Source organism: Helicoverpa armigera, chromosome 28 (genome assembly GCF_030705265.1).
Source record: "Helicoverpa armigera isolate CAAS_96S chromosome 28, ASM3070526v1, whole genome shotgun sequence".
NCBI lineage: Eukaryota > Metazoa > Arthropoda > Insecta > Lepidoptera > Noctuidae > Helicoverpa > Helicoverpa armigera.
Genome location: NC_087147.1, coordinates 6,725,826 through 6,745,936, shown reverse-complemented (window position 1 = coordinate 6,745,936; position 20,111 = coordinate 6,725,826). Strand labels below are relative to the sequence as shown.

At 34.8% G+C, this 20,111-nt stretch overlaps 1 protein-coding gene across 1 annotated transcript in view; it reads right to left on the bottom strand.

The window, feature by feature from the left end:
- Nucleotides 1-20,111, bottom strand: part of LOC110371438 (uncharacterized) — a 42,577-nt gene that overhangs the window by 16,412 nt on the left and 6,054 nt on the right. The gene's annotated exons all lie outside the window — the stretch shown is intronic.

The window sequence follows — 20,111 nt, the reverse complement described above, 5'->3', positions numbered from 1 at the left end:
TATTTTGTTTTTATTTCAGTAGTTTATTATGCTATTAATTGTTTGTGGGTTGGAACAAAGAAAGCTATTTATTTTATATTTTTCCTATTAAAACAATAGCTGTAAGTTAATATACGTTGGTAACTGTTTTGTTAAAATAATGGGTATCTACTAAAACTGGTACTAAAATATAGGAGGAAAATACTACCTTCGTATTTATTATTTTTCATTTGTTTTATGAATGAATGTATGAAGAGCAGTGGTTGCAGTGATGGGTAATATAAAAATAAATAAAAACAAATGGTTAATTATTATTTAGGGTACTATCCTGTAGCGATAGGTCACGGATGTCGTCAAGTTTGACTGTATTCTGTAAATTCTTACTTTTAGCTGGATGAAAATAATTTCAAACATTATTAAATAAATAAAAAGGTTTTCTTCCCATATTTTTAATTAATTCGTGACTTTTTTATCAATAATCAAATTACACCAGCTCTTTAAATTTTAATGGAATCAAGTAAACTGCCTAGGTAGCAAACAGCAACAAACTAGATGAATTAATATCTATAGGGCAAACGAGTTGTCTATCAAGTCTACTGCCAGTGGCTTTTGCAATCGATTTATCTAGTTTTACATTTAAGATTGGTTACTTAGTTTTCAACAGCGAAAAATCCTTATTGGTTTTTGAAAAATAACAGCAGTAGCTTACACCCGCGTCCTATGAGATCTTCTCCACTTACCCGGGTAAAAAACATTTTTCTTTGGTACATAGGAAGTCATCAAATGATCCCTCCCGCTGTGGGTGCAGCGTGAGGGAGTGTCAGACTCTTACTGAGTAAAACCCACCATGTTCCTTCTGAAGCCCTTTGTGTACCAGCCCTTTGTGTACCAGGGTCGTGGAAACACCATATCACTTTCGTTCGATCAGACCTACAGCGAATTGAATAACTAAAGGATAATTTGTAAGTAGGTAACATAAAAAAAAAATGCTTTTTTATAACCTTTTCGTAAAATGAAAGATCCTTTATCATCGAAAGGTGTACGACCTGGAGTAAACTTTGGCATTATAAGCAATATTTCCATTCAGTAAGGATAAAAGTGGGAATTAAATGTAAGTAGATGAATCACGCCACGAAGCGTATTTACAGTATATACATGGCTAGTACGCAAGCGTGTGAAACTAGTCGCGAATAGATTGGAATTCACTTTTTATACGAAGTCTTCCGATGTATACAGCAGCAGTACGCAAATACTCGCATATATTTTGTAGTGGCCAAAGTATCTTGCTTTGTTCCATAATATACAGTGCTAGTCCGCATGCAAACTAATCGTGTATACATTGGAATAGGCGCGAAAAACTTTACGATTCCAATCTATTCGCGAGCAGTTGCATGCTCGCCATTTTGATTGAAACACGACCTAGCATTTAATGTTAATTTAGATATTAATAATGCTCGTTCAATTAAAAAACATTGTATTAGACATTGAAGTTAGTGACGAAAACGAATCGCTGCAAAACCGACTCACGTAGTCTTGTCTGCCCTACCCTAGAGTGTAGGCGCGGAGAGGCGGCCTGCGAGCTGAAGCGCAGGTAGTTTTAACGCCCGCCGACGCGGCTGAGGCTGGCCGGCAGAGCCGGGCAGCAAGCCGAAGCTGCGGTGGTGAGCGTGAAAACCATCTGCGACGATAAGCTCGCATGGGACCGCTGGAGCCCCTCCGCGCCTACGCGGTTTTGAATTGCACTCTAGGGGTAGGGCAGACAAGACTACGTGAGTCGGTTTTGCAGCCAGTGGCGGCCCTAGGGGTGTGCGAACTGTGCCTTCGCACAGGGCCTCGCGCTTGGGGGGGCCTCGCGCTACAACCCACACTAATATAAAAAATATATAATTAAAAAATACAAATACATATATCTGGTCCAAGAAAAAAAAATTTTTCTTTATTTATTTCTTATTCATTCTGCGTTTACTTTTTGAGTTCTCAATTTAACAAAACAATTGGAACACCAACGTAACAAAAACAACTGGCTCTCGATCTAGTCACGGATTCTTTTTATATGTGCTTAATTCCGAGTTTAATTTGAGAGTCCTTAAACAAACAATTTTAAAAAATTCGCGCTCGCTACGCTCGCGGCTTTTCGCTTGTCAGTACCGTTCATTCTAACATGATTAGAGTACTTTTATGTCCCAAAACTCAAAAATTTTCGCGCTCGCTACGCTCGCGGCTGTTCGCTTGTCAGTACCGTTCACTCTAACATGATTAGAGTACTTTTATGTCCCAAAACTCAAAAATTTTCACGCTCCCTGCGCTCGCGACTTCACCTTGCACCGTTCTTTAATATATGTATGTACATGTTTAGGTGCTTTAGTGACCCAAAGCTCAAAAATTTTTCGCTCGCTACGCTCGCGGGTGCTTTATTTTCCACTTCTTTTATGAAGAAGGTAACGCCGCTTGTAAGTCCTTTTATTAACAAGAAAATAACTCCTAGCTCACAACAGACTTTTCACGTAGGACAAAGGGCCTCGCATAGACCTGCCGCACGTAGCCTCGCAATGGCTAGGGCCGCCGCTGTTTGCAGCGATTCGTTTTCGTCACTAACTTCAATGTCTGCAGCACCGAAGCCGTGACAGAAGCTATGCTTGCTGCATGTTGCTTGATTACATTTCAAACGTACTGAGTTAAAAAATTAGAAGCTAATTAAATATATTTTATGATGTCATTTAATAGTATTTTAGAAGTTTACTGTTAGAATGCCTGCTACAAAAGATGCTAAAAAATAACTATTTAGAGTGGTTTACTTAGAAGATAACTAGTGGCTAAGATAGTATTATTAGATGCTCGTTAATTGTGGCTGACTTTATAATTTAGAAGGCAACATAAATTTTTGGGGACGAATAATGATATTAAAAAGAAGCCTGTTTAATTAGCATTTTTTATAAACAAACTCAGATTCAAAGCCATTTTTATTTAATGCTTTACCTAATATACATTTTGTATAGTTAAATTTGACCGTGTATAAATTGGAATGATGCATGTGAACGTCTAAGCTACGAATTATACGCGAGCAGTACGCAAAATTCGTGTATACTTTGAAATCACAAATTTAAAAACAGCATTACAAAGTATCAGCGAGCAGTTTCCTATGGATGCGTTTTGGCTATGTACACTCTGTAAATACGCCGCCACGAAACCTCCTTTTTCCTGTCATAAAATGTAATAAAATACTCTTCGTTAGTTTTGAAGATCAGCATTTACCTTTTCAAATACTCTATTATTTTTAAGCCCGGGTTTCTGGTCAAATTCCTACTTCCTACTAGCGGTAACTTGCAAAAAGAGTGTACCTCCACTCGCGGTAGATGACTCTTCAAATAAGTATGTACTTAGGTAATCTATATTCTTCGCGTTTTTGTTGTCCCACGAGCGGGCTGCAGCCTCTTCTCATACAGAGAAGGAATGACCGTTAACCACCATGCTTGCTCAAGAGGGATTGCCAATTTCAGACTTTAAAGTCCAGGTCACCAACCCGCACTGAGCAAGCGTGGTGATTAATGCTCAATCCTTCTCCGTGTGAGAGGAGGCCGCAGCCCAGCAGTGGGACGATAAAAAGGCTGTAACAGGAAGTCCAGGTTTCCTCAAGATGTTTTCCTTCATCTTTATGCAGTCATTGTTGTACAAGGTACACTTTGAAAGTACATAACTTAGAAAAGTTACATTTTTTATCTGAGCTGGAATCAAGCCTGCTCATTCATACTTGAGAGACTAGCTTTTTAGACCATTAGACTACCACAACTTCATTCATTCTGTGCTTAAATAATTAAGCTAAAAATATTTTTTTAAAATAAAATAATAAGGAAAAAGAAACTGCTAGAATAAATTGTTATCATTATGCCAATGTATAATTGTTTATTTTTTTGTATTCTCGAGGTTCTAACGTTAAAATGGAAACCGGTTGGTTTAGCTCTTATGTTACGAGTATTAAGAGAGGTTAGGCTTATTAACATTATTTTAGTTAATTAATATTTGCACGTAGTCACAGTAAATAATTGAAGCTTAGGACTGGTCGGTTAGAGCACTCTAGGAGAGGCCTGTCTGTGCCAATACTAAACGAAACTAAAACTTTACCTATACAATTTCTGGGAAAATGTTCTCACTTCCTGGTACTTAGGTATTTCATTTTCTGTGCCAATATTATGATAGGAAAAGGATTTATTTGCGGTCAGTTTCTTGGAAGTGAAACTTCATAGAATCTATAGAATTCAGGGAATTATATGAAGAAGGTAAGGTCCCTGCTTTTCATCTCACAGTCTCACTTTTTACCTTCATTTCTGAATATAAAGGCTGTTTCAAAGACCGGTATTTTTAGAAAAAAAAACTTTATTAACTCACAGTGATGCGAGTTTTGATAACTTTTAAATTTTTACTACAGTTCTAATTTTCTATTTATTAACAATTTTAGATCAGTATTAATAACAAGTTTTATAAATGTAAGTTTGAATTGCGTCACAGGGTAAATGCCCCAAATATCGTCTACATGCTTAAAGCGTCAAAAATTCCAACAATGCGTGGGTAAAAAAATGTTCTTGAAAAAAATATGAATGGCTCGGTTTAAATATTAACGAGTATGTTGACTCATTGACCAGTCTATCAGCATTCAAGACGAAAGTGATTAATACAGGATATAGGTAACATGGGATTACCAAATGCGTGCAAATATTTTGTGTTATTTTTCGAGTCCTGGTAAATGGTTCATATATTTCATTGAAAAAACTATAGTTGGCGGTTTTCCTTCATTTTTGTTGCATTTGGTTTCGAGAAAAACAACAAAAGTGTACTGATTTGAGATCACGTGGCGTTTTGTGCATTTCTATGGCAGATTTTCGGGAAGCAGCCCAGAGCTAAACACCAGGTCAATTGAAAGCAATCCCCTATCCCTACTGGCACCATAACTTTGGGGCTGTCACTTTTTACAAGACGGTGCCCCTTCGCACTACTCATCGGTTCATAGCTCAACATATTTTCTTTTATGAAGTACGAATGAAGAGATAGATAAATGTAGTCTCAGCTAATTAATTGATGATGCAACTCGAGTAAAAGTTTCGATACAGGATTGGCAATCAATCGATTACCCTACAAGGTAAGGCGACGTGGCCACGGTCAAGGTTGCGATGGATAACCGATATTAACATATCGAGAGATTATTCTTAGATTAGTCAGCGAATTTGATAAACATTGTTTCATGGATTCGTAAGCATTTCGTAATTAAATTGATATGTCTTTTCGAATCGTTTAACTAGTATCCCGAAGGAATACTCGTGTCGTTGGTCAAAAATAGGTTATTCGTGTGTATTAGTCGTGGTGGCCTAGTGGGCAAAGAACCAACCTCTCGAGTATGAGGGCGCGGGTTCGAATCCAGGTCAGGCAAGTACCAATGCAACTTTTCTAAGTTTGTATGTACTTTCTAAGTATATCTTAGACACCAATGGCTGATAAAAAGGTGAAGGAAAACATCTTGAGGAAACCTGGACTATATAGTCTGAAATCACCAACCCGCATTGAGCAAGCGTGGTGATTAATGCTCAATCCTTCTCCGTGTGAGAGGAGGCCTGTGCCCAGCAGTGGGACGATAAATAGGCTGTAACTATAACTAGGTTATTCTTGTACAAGTGTTAACCTATATTCGGATTAGATATTAGATAATTTTCATTTTCAGCGTTGTTATAATGAAAATATGGCCGGCACAAAGATTTTTGAATTCTCATATTTATACCATCATAGCTTGGTAGCCTTCTAAATAAGTTACATTTTTATTCTTAAACGATGACGCATATTGCTTATATTTTGGATTTCACAATTTTACGTCACATTTCGGGCATTATACATATTTGCTACTGGTTCCACTTATCACTGTAGTGTCTATGTTATTTCTATATTATATGTATATGCAACCCTACGCAATACTGACACTTGGCATTTGTCAATTATATAAGAGTACAAACAAAAATTATGATTTAAAATAATAAGCATGACAAAACGTTTTGTTCTATTATTCAAATAGTTCCGTCATCAAGGTCTATTTTGACAAACTTGTATAACGGACTTTAGCTTAACCAAATTAACGCATACGTCATAGCGACTCACGGTGCGCTGCCCACATCACGTTTCATACCCCCATCAGCCTTATGGCATATTCCACACAATTCACCTATGTAGGTGTTTGAGTATGTTATTTTGTTTTTCTGTAAGCCTTTTTAGAAGTATCAGAGTATTGACTGGTGACTTAACTATTTCAAGATTGAAGGGTATTGCTCTAGCACATCATCTGCCTAACGTGTTACATTTACTAACTATGTAGTTGTCAGCTTCCAGTAACAACCGAGTGAATTTGAGTATCAGAAAAGTCATTCCACATTGAGTCTATCTGACCTCCTCTATCTCGTTAACCCGATACATACCCATCTCGTACAACAAATAGTAAGAATTAAATAGATATTTAGTACAGCAGAAAGCAACTGAAAGGTCATGAAAATATAGGCAGGCCGTCATAGCAGGCAGTTTTGCGTCCAAACCGCGTCTAGGTAATCTCTTATGTAAAACATAAATTACCCCTTACGAAAGGTCAACTAAATACATTGCGAAAATGAGCCAATTTAGTTTCCACGTCTGTATTAAGTGCCTACAAAATAACTAGCTATGCAAGTGGTATTTGGGAAGCCAGCAAAAAATCGAAAAAAAAAACGTTATTATGCATGAAATGTAAAAAATTACATATTTAAAATTAAAATTTAACATAGTTTCAGGATTTGGCGGGTTGTTAAGTTATGTGAAACTTACCAGATGATATAGAATCCGTGTCCATGTTTAATTTTCGTATTCCGTCCTCTCATGTCATACAAACACAATCCATTCAAGAATCGAACGTGTCAAGCACATCATTGTAGACCGATATGTATGACTGTTACTAAGCCAAATCTTCTTTGAATACCAAATTTGACTAGATTATACAGTATTTTTTATTTTTAAATAAGAATTAAAAAAAAAACACTAATAGAGAGGGAAAACATGATTGTAATTGGAAATCAAAGAGCCATTTAAAACTAAGTGACGTTTTATTTCTACCCAGAAGAAATATACATATAGAAATCTTAACGGCTGAGTTTACGCATTCAGTTTTTGTTATAAAGACGTATGCAGATAATGAATTAATAAAACGAATAATTTATGTTAATTTGATCTTCAACACAAGGTATTAGTTAAGCGTTGCTAATGAAGATAGTGAATTTTAAAATCGGTACATATCTCATTATTGTTTCTTTTTAGTGGGGAATTTTCAAATACCAGAATTTTTGATTAGTTTTATAATTATATAAAACCATTTTTTTATGCTTTTGTATATTCAATAATTTATGTTTTTATTATTCTTTTTAATTAGATCCTAAATTGACAAAACCCCATGAATTATAGCGTTGTACATGGGAATATTAATATACTTACCTAAAACCATCTTCTTCTAAGACAAACGAGAGATATTCGCACAGACATAACTGCCTATATACATACAGGTGAAACTAAGAACCTCCTTATTTTGAAGTCGGGTAAAAAGTAACAAACAGTTTGAATGCTTTATACATGACGCAAGGCTAAGTCAGTGCGGATATACGATACGCCAAAGATTTCTCTGATAACATACACTACTTGTTACACTAGAATAAATGAATAAAATGATTGTTAAAAAATATTGCAAAAAAATTATACGGATGTGAATTGGCGATTTCACCCTACAGTAAAATTATTTAAAATAACATTTGCAGGACATAGGTAATTATTGTTTAAAATAAAGCGTAATATTATTATGACGCAGTTTCGTAAAATCTTTTATAAATTAATATTATGTAGCTAGGACATAAATATTAATAAATACCTATTAACTCTGTATGTACGCTGGTTATTAAAAATAAGGTATTTTATTTTCTTGTACTTTAAACTTTTTACGACTTGTGTATGAGTAAGCCTTAAATGTCTTGATTTGAACATTTAAGAATCTCATACAATTTTATATCGGCTACATGTTTACACAAATAAAGGATTACTTTATCTTATCGCCTACACTGGTAGGTAATTTATTTAGGTATGAAAATAATAATAAAATTAAATAAACTAAACTAATCAAGTATAAGGTAACGAGGAATTTCTTTAAAGATACAAAACTGTGAATTGTTTTATCTGATGTAGGTACTCAATGTTATTGTAGGCTAGGACAGCAACTAGAGACATTACCCTACTATTCGTAAAATTAAAAATGTAGTACAATATATGTACCTATATTTATTATAATAAATTAAAACCCACATTTTAAACTTTGCTTTAAAAAAATATATACATAATGAACTCAACCTTGAACAAGAAAATCACAGTACACAGATATTAGTTATTGTAAAAGAAAACTGATAATAGCAATGACGTTCATAAAATGTCAGTGAAACCGTAACCTGGCTCAATAGGAACCAGAATAACTCCAGAAGAAATAATTAAAATCTTAAGTCAGAAAAAGTCTGACACTCACGCAGAGCGCAAAGGATGATATCCCACTAGATACCGAAAGAAATACATACATCCGAATGGAGAACGTCCATTTCTGGGAGCTCAGTAAAAAACGAAGGAGATATGCGTAAACGAACAGAAAAAAAATATCCGAATAGAAAACCTCTCTCTTTGGAAAGTCGGTTAAAACGTGCAATTAACCAATCCATGAAAAACATGAAATACATAAAGTCAGGTATCAATTAATACTGGCATTTAAAACATAAACGTATCAACGCAAGGCGTACGTTAGAACTCTCACGTACCTGCTTATACGCATGAGTTCTGCGTAAAATGAGTCACACCGTGTGCTGAGAAAATGTCGTCATACACTTGTCTCTTATTTATTAATTGATTTTGTTTAGATATCAGGAGTTAATTAATTAAACAAAATATTTGTGTAAAATTCCATTAACTTATAACAGTTTGCTGTAGACTCTCCAAATTTTTTTTTTCTTACCTTAATTTAGGAGTATAAGATAATAAGTTGGTTTCCTTACCTGAAACAAAAATAAGATGGTTTAGAGAATAAAATTAAGAAACAAAAAACATACAATTTATTTAAGGTAACACTTTTTCCGCTAAAATACAGTCAGCATCAATAACATTTAGTTGCAAAATGAGACGCTTTTTGGGGAATGTCACGTCATACTTATTAATAGGAAAAAAATATTTCAAATTCACAATATTATGTACCAACAATTAACATTACATTGAAAATTAAGTTTGGGCATATAAACCGGACAAGTACGGACACATACGTTTAGGACAAAATGTTTTTCATTTTTGTTTCCCCATCATTACCATCAATTTCCTATCCATCGTATTAAAATGAAATGACGCAATCAATAAATCTTACTGAGTAACATGCTGATTAAATCAGTGTTGGATAGTACAGTTAGTCTTTCGGTGCATCTGTCTATCTATACTAATATTATAAGAGGAAAACTTTGTTTGTTTGTATGTTTATTTGTTTGGTTGTAATGGATAAACTCAAAAACTACTGGACCGATTTTAAATATTCTTTCACCATTAGAAAGTTATATTATCTGCGAGTAACATAGGCTATACTTATTTTATCCCGGTGCGGGCAGTAGCTCCCACGGGACGCGGGTGAAACCGCGGGAAAACGGCTAGTTCGCGATAAACACAAAAACTCCTGCACTGTTTATAATGCTGTTCACCAATACATAGAAAAATTAATAAAGAAGCTTCAAATATTACATAAAAACACAGGACATAGCTGGGGCAAGCAGCTAGTTATAAATATCTGGTCCTAACATTTCTCCCTGAAGTACACCATGCTGGGCTGCGGGGCTGTTCGAAAGAGTTACCGCGGCCCTGGTACATAAAAGGCCTACGACGGAACACGACGGTTTTTAGTCAGTAAGAGTCTGACACTCCCTCATCGCTGCTAACCCACGGCGGGAGGGGTCATTTGACGATTTTTAGCGTCGTTAAAAAAAAAAAAACTATTGCTATGTAGGGCAACCATTTCTATAAGTTGACTTAGAAGGCAAAGATAAGCAATGTTATCGGCTTATCGTAATAACACACAAGTCCTAGATAAAAGGAGAAATTTTAAACTTGGGATAGTTATAGAACCGCCTCTTCGTGAGTTCCAAAGTTTTAAACAAACCCTGTATAAAAGTTAGTTTTTGTTATGTTTACTCTTGGACTTTTCATGCTTTGAAATAACTTTAAAACCTGTTGTCTAGAATTTCGGTTTCCTATGATTCCATATTTCGGAATACGCATTAATTGGTGGGTCGTAGCCGATATTTGAATATCTTTGGCAGTCGTTTCGGGTAGTTAGAGTCTAGAAAGTCTGACAAGAGTCTTGCCCATGGATTTCAGTTTAAAACTTCAGATATGCAAAGTTTCACATAGCTACCTTCATAGTATCTTTTACAATTAAAGCACGTAAATGTCGGTCCTGCGCCTGATCTCTCTCCGGTCGTGTCGGATTGCGGTCCCATCGGGTTATGAGAGTGAAGGAATAGGGAGTGCACCTGTGTCTGCGCAAATGCTTGTGCACTATAATGTCCTGCGCAATTGGCTAATCTCCTTAAGTGAGAACAGCCGCCATAGCCGATAATCGGCTAGGAGGACATCATCATCATCTTTTACAATCTTACACGCTTTTACTAAACGTTTTCAAAACTATGTCCAGAAAAAAGGATAATTAGTGGAAAAAACTAATCAGATCATCCATCATCATCTTTAAAAGTCTCAAACCAATCATATTTTTCAAAATAACTAAGTAATAACCTCAAACATTTTAAGAAGATGCAAAAGTACTCGTCAGTTTGCGTTCAGAAACCAGTTTTGAACTAAAATAATATTGAAATCAATAAACTCATTAAAAACGATTTTTATTTTACAAGTCACGTGACAAAATCTCAAGTTTTAAATAAGATAACCTGTTGGTAAAACGTACAGAAAAAAGGATCATAAGTTTTTATCTCAAGGAATATTGAGGCTAGACGTTTTCCATGATTTCACTCGCATCCTGGAGACCATAGACTAGGCTAGGTATATACACTTTATGGTAAAGGCCTAAATTAATAAAAATGACATTTAGTTTTCAACTCGACTGTATTTTTGTCTCTTACCACGCAGCGTACAAACAATAGTTTTATTTCGCATGTATTGTTAAAATTAGTGAAAATTAATAACAACGCAATGGTTTCTGATTTATCTTAAATAATTTGTACGGGTTGAGACTAATTGATTTTACCAATAATAACATCGTAATTAAATAAGCTAGCTTCGTGTAGCGTAACTAAAAGGTAGCATACATAAGAATTTACTTAAATCCTACATCCGCTAAAACAGGTGTTTGAATTTATTTTAAAATCATTACATACCTATTACGAAATAGACGAAAACGTATTTTGAAAACTTAAAAATGCAAGTCATCAGAACTTTTGCATTCATGGTATCGCAAAGAAATTGCTAACCTAACAGCCAAAAGTAGAAAACACTCAATAACAAATCATAGGTAAGCTCCTTCCTTTTAAAACGTCCGCAATAAAACAGGACGGAAAATATGTGAGAAAACGAACGCGTTAAAAATTACATCAAACATCTATTCAGAGAATAAATTGACGATAATCGACTATTTTCTCAAACGATGACACTACAAAATCCTTGAAATCGAATTAAGTCGAAATCGACTAAGCAACTATTACTGGCACATTAGAAAAAATATAAGCCGTTTGAATTTGAAAATGGAATCCGCATTACGAATGGCGTGAGTCATTTCGCTTCGCTTGCAACGGCTGCGAACAAATTGTCCGCCATTGTGATCTAGAGTACAATGTATCAAATAAAATATTCGACTTATGTACATTTATGTCAACAAACGTACATCGACTTGATTATTGTTGAACTTCTTGATAAGGCACAGCTGGCTTTATGTTTATCGTTTACAAATCGTATTCTTATCTGTTTTAAAAATACACGCCCATTTGTCAACTGATCTAATCCAGTAAAAACTTAAAAATCGGACAAGTGCGAGTCGGACTCGACTCTCAGTGTGTAATTAATAGTTTGAAAGTCGGATTTAGCTGCTATAGTATATTTTGAAAAAATAAATAAATATAGGGTTCCGTTTTATTCTTTTGAGGAACGGAACCTTAAAAACGAACTACATATTTAGATTATTAAAGACCACACAATAATAAGACAAATTAATTCATTCTCATAGGTACCGAGTGGCGGGTAAGAGCAAAACTTATCCGCAATCTTACATAATCTTAACCTGAAAGTTACGCAAACAACTACCGAATACTTAGGTCAATGTTTATAAACCTTTTTAAGTATTTAATATTTCTTGAATTATAATTAAATTAAAAATATATCTTTATTAATTTAATTCATACTTATTATAATTAGGTATACAAGTTATTTTTTTATATCTATCGCGCTAATCTTAGGAGCTACTGGTCCGATTAGGAAAATTCTTTCCCTGTTAGCGCATTTACCGACGAAGGCTACTTTTGATTCCCATGGGACATGAGCAAAACCGCGGGAGTAAGATGGTACTCAAAACAGTCATAACATAGCATGACTCCTCCCGCTATGGGTTAGCAGCGGTGAGGGAGTGTCAGACTCTTACTGACTAAAAACCGTCGTGTTCCGTCATAGGCCTTTTATGTACCAGGGCCGCGGTAACTCTTTCGAACAATCCCGCAGCCCCAGTTGCTCGCGTTATGAACAACCTTTGCAAGAGTTTAACTCATTGCTACCTAGATGGCGTTACTGTGTTCAGTTTCAGAACTTCAGTATGTTAGCGAACAACGTTATTGTTTAACTTGATATTCTAGAGTATTTGTGAATCGGTAAAAAAAGCCGTTTTTGAGAAATTATTTTGTATGTATTAAATTTGATTACTAGGCCCTTTGATCTGAGACTAGGCCATTAAATGAAATGACTTTCATTATATGTAATGTAATTTTTAAAATTAGAACAGTTACTTGATTTTTTACAAAAACGTGGTTACAAAGTTTTTAACTTTCGAATTTCTCTTACTAAAATAGGCATAGAGCATAAACACCAAAAGGAGAGAACGAAAAAAACTCTTCCGGAAAACAGAAGTAGCTACAAATCTTTACATCGCTCTAGTACATAGAATTATTTTGTCCAATAAATATATAGATTTGCTACTGTAAATAAAACATTGAAAAAAATCTTTTTAATCGCAGTAAATAAAACAAAATCAAGTGAAACTGCTAGATTTTCCCATTAGTTCAAAAAATATAGGTAATAGTCACCAGTGTAATTTTACAAGATCAAACAATATATAAACATTATGATCTGGCAGCCCTTTCTTCATCGTTGCCAACCTTCCGAGTCTCCGCAGTATGATGTAATAGAACCACGTGTAACTCTGCCTACCCCATAGCCCTGTTACGAAACCTTTATACATTGATCAATTTCATGTTGTAAAAAGGTAGTTTGTATGTTTAAGGAATAATTCCCGAGGCTGCGGGACTGTTCGAAAGAGTTACCGCGGCCCTGGTTAAAAGGCCTACGAAGGAACACGATGGATTTTAGTCAGTAAGAGTCTGAAGCTCCCTCACCGCTGCTAACCCATAGCGGGAGGAGTCATTTGATGAGTTTTGACGTCGTTAAAAAAAAAACGTACATAGAGGCGTACAAAGGAACACGATGGGTTTTAGTCAGTAAGAGTCTGAAGCTCCCTCACCGCTGCTAACCCATAGCGGGAGGAGTCATTTGATGATTTTTGACGTCGTTAAAAAAAAAAAACGTACATAGAGGCGTACAAAGGAACACGATGGGTTTTAGTCAGTAAAAGTCTGACACTCCCTCACCACTGCTCACCAACAGCGGGAGGAATCATTTGATGATTTTATCATCGAAAAAAAAGGTTAGGAATATTCTCCGGAGCTACTGAACCGATTTCAAAAATTCTTTTACCAATAGAAAAAGCGAGTAAGGGCGAGTCTCTAAGTTAATCTCAAATTATACGCAAAGAAAAGAAGAATTTCTTCTTCCTCCTGCCCTGTTCCCAATTTTATTTGGGGTCAGCGCAATATGTCATCCTCTTACATTTTCCCCTGTCACTCGTCATACTGACACTCACTCCCTTCCTAATCATGTCATCTTTCAGGCAATCCATCCATCTTTTCTTAGGTCTTCCTAGAAAAGAAGACTTACGAACTATTTTAGAAAACAGTGTGACGTGAAGTGAGAACTGCAACAAACGACTAGTCTAGTATGCCAACATACCATTATGACTGTAACCTTTCAACCTAATCAAAATGCTTTATTGTTATCGAAGTGCAAGTATAAAAACATAAATTACTTTGCGCTTTGATTTTTCAATAATGATTTGTTTTTTCTTCGAAAACGATCATAAGCCGTCTTAATGAATGTGTTTAATTTGGTTATGGAAGTTTAATAATTACTACTACTGCCATGAGACGCATCACGTACGCTAGTTTTGTTCGTACATTTTGACTGCCGTGAAGTCACTGGTAGCATACTTCGAAGCGATGTTGTGTGAGATCTGTATGGAGCGGGAAAGAGTGTCAGAATCTAAGGCCCGGCCTCCACCATTGCGCAGAGAAGCAGAGTCTTTCAACAACCTATAGAATTTCTCTGCTAAGGGATACTTTGTGTTGCAGGACCGTGGTAATTTTGAGGGACCCCTTAGGACCAATGTGTGCCGGAGCTGCGGGACTGTATGAAAGAGTTACATCAGCCATGGAACACAAAGGGCTCTACAACGAACAAAGATGGCTTTTAGCCGCAAAAAGGATCTACCGTGGTAATTCTTTGGAATAATCCCAAAGCTGAAACAGGTCCTTCTCTGCGTGAGAGGAGGCCTGTGCCGAGCAGTGGGACAACAAAATGGCTGATGTTGATACGTACAGGCTCATACATATAGTCTAGTCTAGATTCTAATCGTTCTAAACTATTAACCTGCACATGTTTTACTTAAAGTACCTTAAAATAGAGAACGTATTACATAAATTGGCGCCGAGGTCGATACACATTAAAGGAAATAACAAAACTATTAAGAACACGTTTTGAATGAAGTGTTAATGAAAATATATGTACGAATATGTCTTATGTACCTACTAGATCTATCCTGTGATTTCGCTTGCGTCCTTGGGGAACTAACCACCCGTGTAAAAGTTAGTCGCTTAATGTTTCATGAATGAGAAAGAAAGGCCAATTGATATGAGATGCACAGGGATTTGGTGATGTTAATACTAATACCACGCGGGTAAAATCGCGGTAAGGGGTAGTTTTAAAATGAACAGTGTACTAGGTAAAGAATTATTAATTGGGGGCAGTAGGTGGTAAGTATAGCTATTATAATGATTTAATCTCATGGAGTCGTGTTGATATAAAATATAAGTTCAACATTGCGGAAATGGAATGCTGAAGATTACAAATATTACAGCGTTATTTGAATTAAGTATGTTTTTAATTTATTTCCTTGAAAATGTACCCAACACTTTATTTTTTATTAAATGTGTTATATGGATAATAATAATATTTTTAGGTAATTTTTTTTTTAACAAAATAAGTAAAAAATCTAAAAAACCGAGCAATTTCCAGCAGTTAACTGATAAAACAAGTCGATTAAGGTCGTGGGGAGCCGCTCAATGCGGCCGGTTAACAAATCGCTCTGTACCTACAACTTTGAATAAATCCGTCGACAATGACAAAAACCAATTAATTATTTAAATAAATAACATATAGTAGATTTTTAATACTTTCAGATGCTATATTTAGACATATTTTGATAAATAAAAAATAAGTTAAAAAAAAAATCTTTTTCATTTTTTTTTTCTTTTTTCATTAAAGTTACTTAACTATTTCTCAAAAAATACGGTAGTTTTTAACGGCAAATCGTGTCGAACATAACGACAGTATTAGTCGAAGGTTATATCACTGTAGTGAGCTAAGAATTGGGTCGCAATCGCAAGTGCAAGTAGCCGCGACCGACACGCCGCGACAACGTTTTGGTAATGCTTTGTTTTTAAGGTTGTATATAGGTATTTTGTTATAAAAATAAACCTTGTAACTTGATCATATTTAAAAAAAAAAGAAAAAAAAATGCTTAACTTAAAAAAAAAATTGTGACCATGATATGTTATTTAAAAAAATATATTTTGATTCGAAAAAGACATCCTAAATAACGAAAAAAAAAACAACGGAAAACTTCCTTACAAGTACAGCATCAACAATATCCTACCGCGAAACCAACAGCGCTCATGCCTGATTCATCATCATCATCATCATCAGCCTATCGCAGTCCACTGCTGGACATAGGCCTCTCCAAGTGCACGCCACTGAGATCGATTTTCGGCTTCTCGCATGTGATTGATGTCATAATATTAACTCGTATTTATATTTTTTTACATTTTTTTTACAACTCTAGCCTAAATAAAAATCTAGTTCCGTCTGCTAACCTAGACAATATGTATAAATTGAAGGTTATTCCAAATTGGGTCGCAATGATTTGCTACAAATTCGCTCTACAATGTAAAATGTTGTCGATGGTGTTGGAGAAATGGAACATGCGGTAAATTGTCTCATTCACGTCTATAGTTTATGGGCTTCTATTTCTTCATTATGATAAAGATTTTCAGAATCACTGAGGTCAAGTTCACCTACTTACAGCAAAAGGTCAGTTTTCTTAAAACAACGTTACTTTACATATTAAACGTGAAAACTCATGATAAAGCATTTTTTTAAGAAATCGGGTTTATTATTCTGTTTAAGAATTAGATTAAAAAAAAATACTTACTGATTATATTTTATTATTAAAACGTCTTAAGCACAATGTCTTTAAGCTATTCAACATTTTTTTTTAACCTCAAGTTAGTGAAAATTTAAATAGCAGGCTTACCATTTAAGGGGCATGAAATTAAATCAGAATCAAAAAAGCTTTCGTCAAAATCATCAATATAACAAGAATCAAGACAGTTACATATTTCCTTGTTATTGTAGAATGAGTCATTTCTACGTGTTGCCTGATCAGATATGCCTTATGTATGGTGCAACGCTACAAACGTAATAAACACAACTAATTAGGTAAGTTCAAAGGCTAAGAAAGAATAAATATGAATATTAAAAATGGGGTGTTTTGTTTTGCACAATTGTTCAGAATTTTTGTTTTCTTTTTCGAAATCAATCACTTTTTTTTATATAATATAAAAGTTTTTTTTTCGTTTAAATCCTCGTATAGCACAGAGCAGTCTATTAAGATAAAGAAAATATTTAACGAACTGGAAACTAAACGCAGGGTAAATAAAATTTATCCCGGAAACAATATCTGATCCTGTGGGTTAACCGTAAGACAGAAACCGCATTATTTTTCATTTGCTATAATGCCTTCAGTTTTCAATAATAGACTTCATCGTTACAAAAAAAATCGTCCTCATACAATATTCCGTCCACTATTCTACTAACTAGGTAATTAAAAAACATAATACTTATATATTTTTATATTTTTCGGTTTAAGCATTATAAAAAATTGATAATTTTTGAATAAAAGAGGTAAACTATATTCAACTTTAATAAGGGGTATCAAGTCAACACAGTTTATAAGTAATTATAAGACTAGCCACTATGAACATGTCATATGTATTTATTTATACTGGCACCTGCTCACAACTTTAACGTACCTATGTCTAGTAGCACATTACATTAGGGAACTAGGTACCTACTCGTATTATTTTTAAGTAGTTTTTGGTACTTACACAATTAGAAGACAAGCATTCCTAATTCTTCCGATATTAGGGGACAGTCGGGGACACAGGAACTAGCCCAAAATTTTAATGGTCAAAATTGATAAAGAAGTTTTTTATTATTACTACAAAATTCTATTCAGTTTTTCTTTTGTTTATTTTAATAAAGAAAATTAATAGACAACAGTCTATTAGACTAGCGTCGATGACGTCAGATACTGACACCTGCTCCCAACTTCAACGGCAAATCATGTACGGCGTGCGGACTCGAATAAAAAGATAGAGGAAGTAACATTAATAGTAATTGTTAGTATTTTTGAGGCTGTACTGATATTTTTTTATTATATACTTTGGGTTATATAGAGTTTAAAAAAGTCGACACATCACCATATATTTTTATTTTTTTCTTTTATTTGGTTTAGGTTTAAATTTGTAATTGCGCAATAATTAAACAAACAAATACATTGTATAGTAATATTAACTCGTGGATAATAAATACCCCGTATACAGACATAAATAATTATTGAATTGACTTGATCTGTTAGTCATAAATACAATAAATGACGGACTAAAATAAACCAATACAATAGATACCAATAAGTAAAAACAAATGGACATATTTATTACTATTATTTCTAAGAAAATATCAAAATATTATCGTGATTCTCCTTTTGGTTTTCGAACGGTGGTCAAATAGGAATTCCCGAAGCGGTCATCCGTAATATGAAATGACATAAACAGCTGAACGTTGAAACTTCTACTTTCCTCTGTTACCATAAAATATTAAAAATAAACTTGATAGCGCAAGCAACAATTTCCTAATTAAAGTATAACAGATAGTTAATCGGATCAAAAACAATGGACCGGTTTGGAAATAACATAATGTTATAACATAACATATTACAGTCGCTCGCCATCTTGCTTTCAATGTCACGCGCGTAATCTCGTTATGACATTCGGTACTTACACTAATTCTGTATATTATGTATTGTGTATTTCAAAAATTAAAAAAGGAATGGAACGCCATTTGACGTGATTTAAAAACTAATTCTAGAATTAAAAGCCAGATGACAGGCAATATTAATAATGTCATAACAATTCAAACTCCTTTTACAAGAAGACGGCTGAGAGCTAGCGTCGATAAGCAAAGCTGTTCTCAAACAGCGTTGTTGCACATTTCCATATGTTCGCGTTACATCGACGGCAGGCATTACTCGTATATCTAATGAACGTCTTGTTTGCACGGCAATGGACTTTATCAGCGCCAGCCGTGTGTTGGCTGGTTATGAATAAACGGGTGCGGGCCGGCCCCTTGCGTCGATTGAGTCACGAACACCGCACTGCTTCTACCACTGCATTATTTTACGATAATTTCGTTCGTGCCGTGTTCATTGTTAACGATATACATTGCTTTGTCGTTACAAGTTTTTGCTAAGCCGCCAACTCACAGGAAGTAATGTACTGCGAATATAATAGTGGCTTCGTTTAATAGATGTGGATATTAGTGGGCCTGAGTTGACACGTCTTCGTGGACTCGACTGTCGAGTTAGATTTTTTTCGTAGCACAGCGTTCTGTAGGCCAAGCACGAATATCTAACGTATTCGTATCGACAATGTATCGAGGCCTCGATTCGAAAACGGAGTCTGTCGATAGTAGGCAGCACGAACCACATTCGAAGCACTATCGAACACTCGATTCGAATTCTAATGTGACGTCATGCAAATGTAAATAGGGACGCGCCATAGTGAGCAAAATGAACGATTGTTGAATGAATGGTGCGTTCGAAAACTAACTCTAGTTGTTAATATTTTTTTTACCTTTGATTAAACGTTTTATTATTATTAAATTATAATAAAAACTGAATGTAATATAAAAAAGAGACCCAAAGTTAATTATTAGACATTATAAAATGACATTATCTTTAGCAATATAACATAGTTACGGAGATTTTATTTTTTTTAAATGACGGGTACCGAACGCACCCACTTGACGTCCGACGCGCGTAAGGGCGCCAAATTTGTTTATGCTTTGCTACACGTCCACAACAAAAGTATTTCTGTTTTTGTTTTGCTACAAATAATTAAGTGCTTTCAATATAATAAATAATTATGAGAACCAGTCAGACGCACGCAATATGAAATGATGGTTGAATTCATGGAAGCGTGAGTAAACAGTTTTAATAAGTTTGAGTGGCATAAACTTTAGTGTGAAGTATTTTAAGTGCAATGCTATTTCTATATTCTATATTTTTAAATTCGGTTTCATTTGTGTCCAGTGGGTTAATTCTATTCCTAAGTTTTGCTCTACAATGATTAAAAATA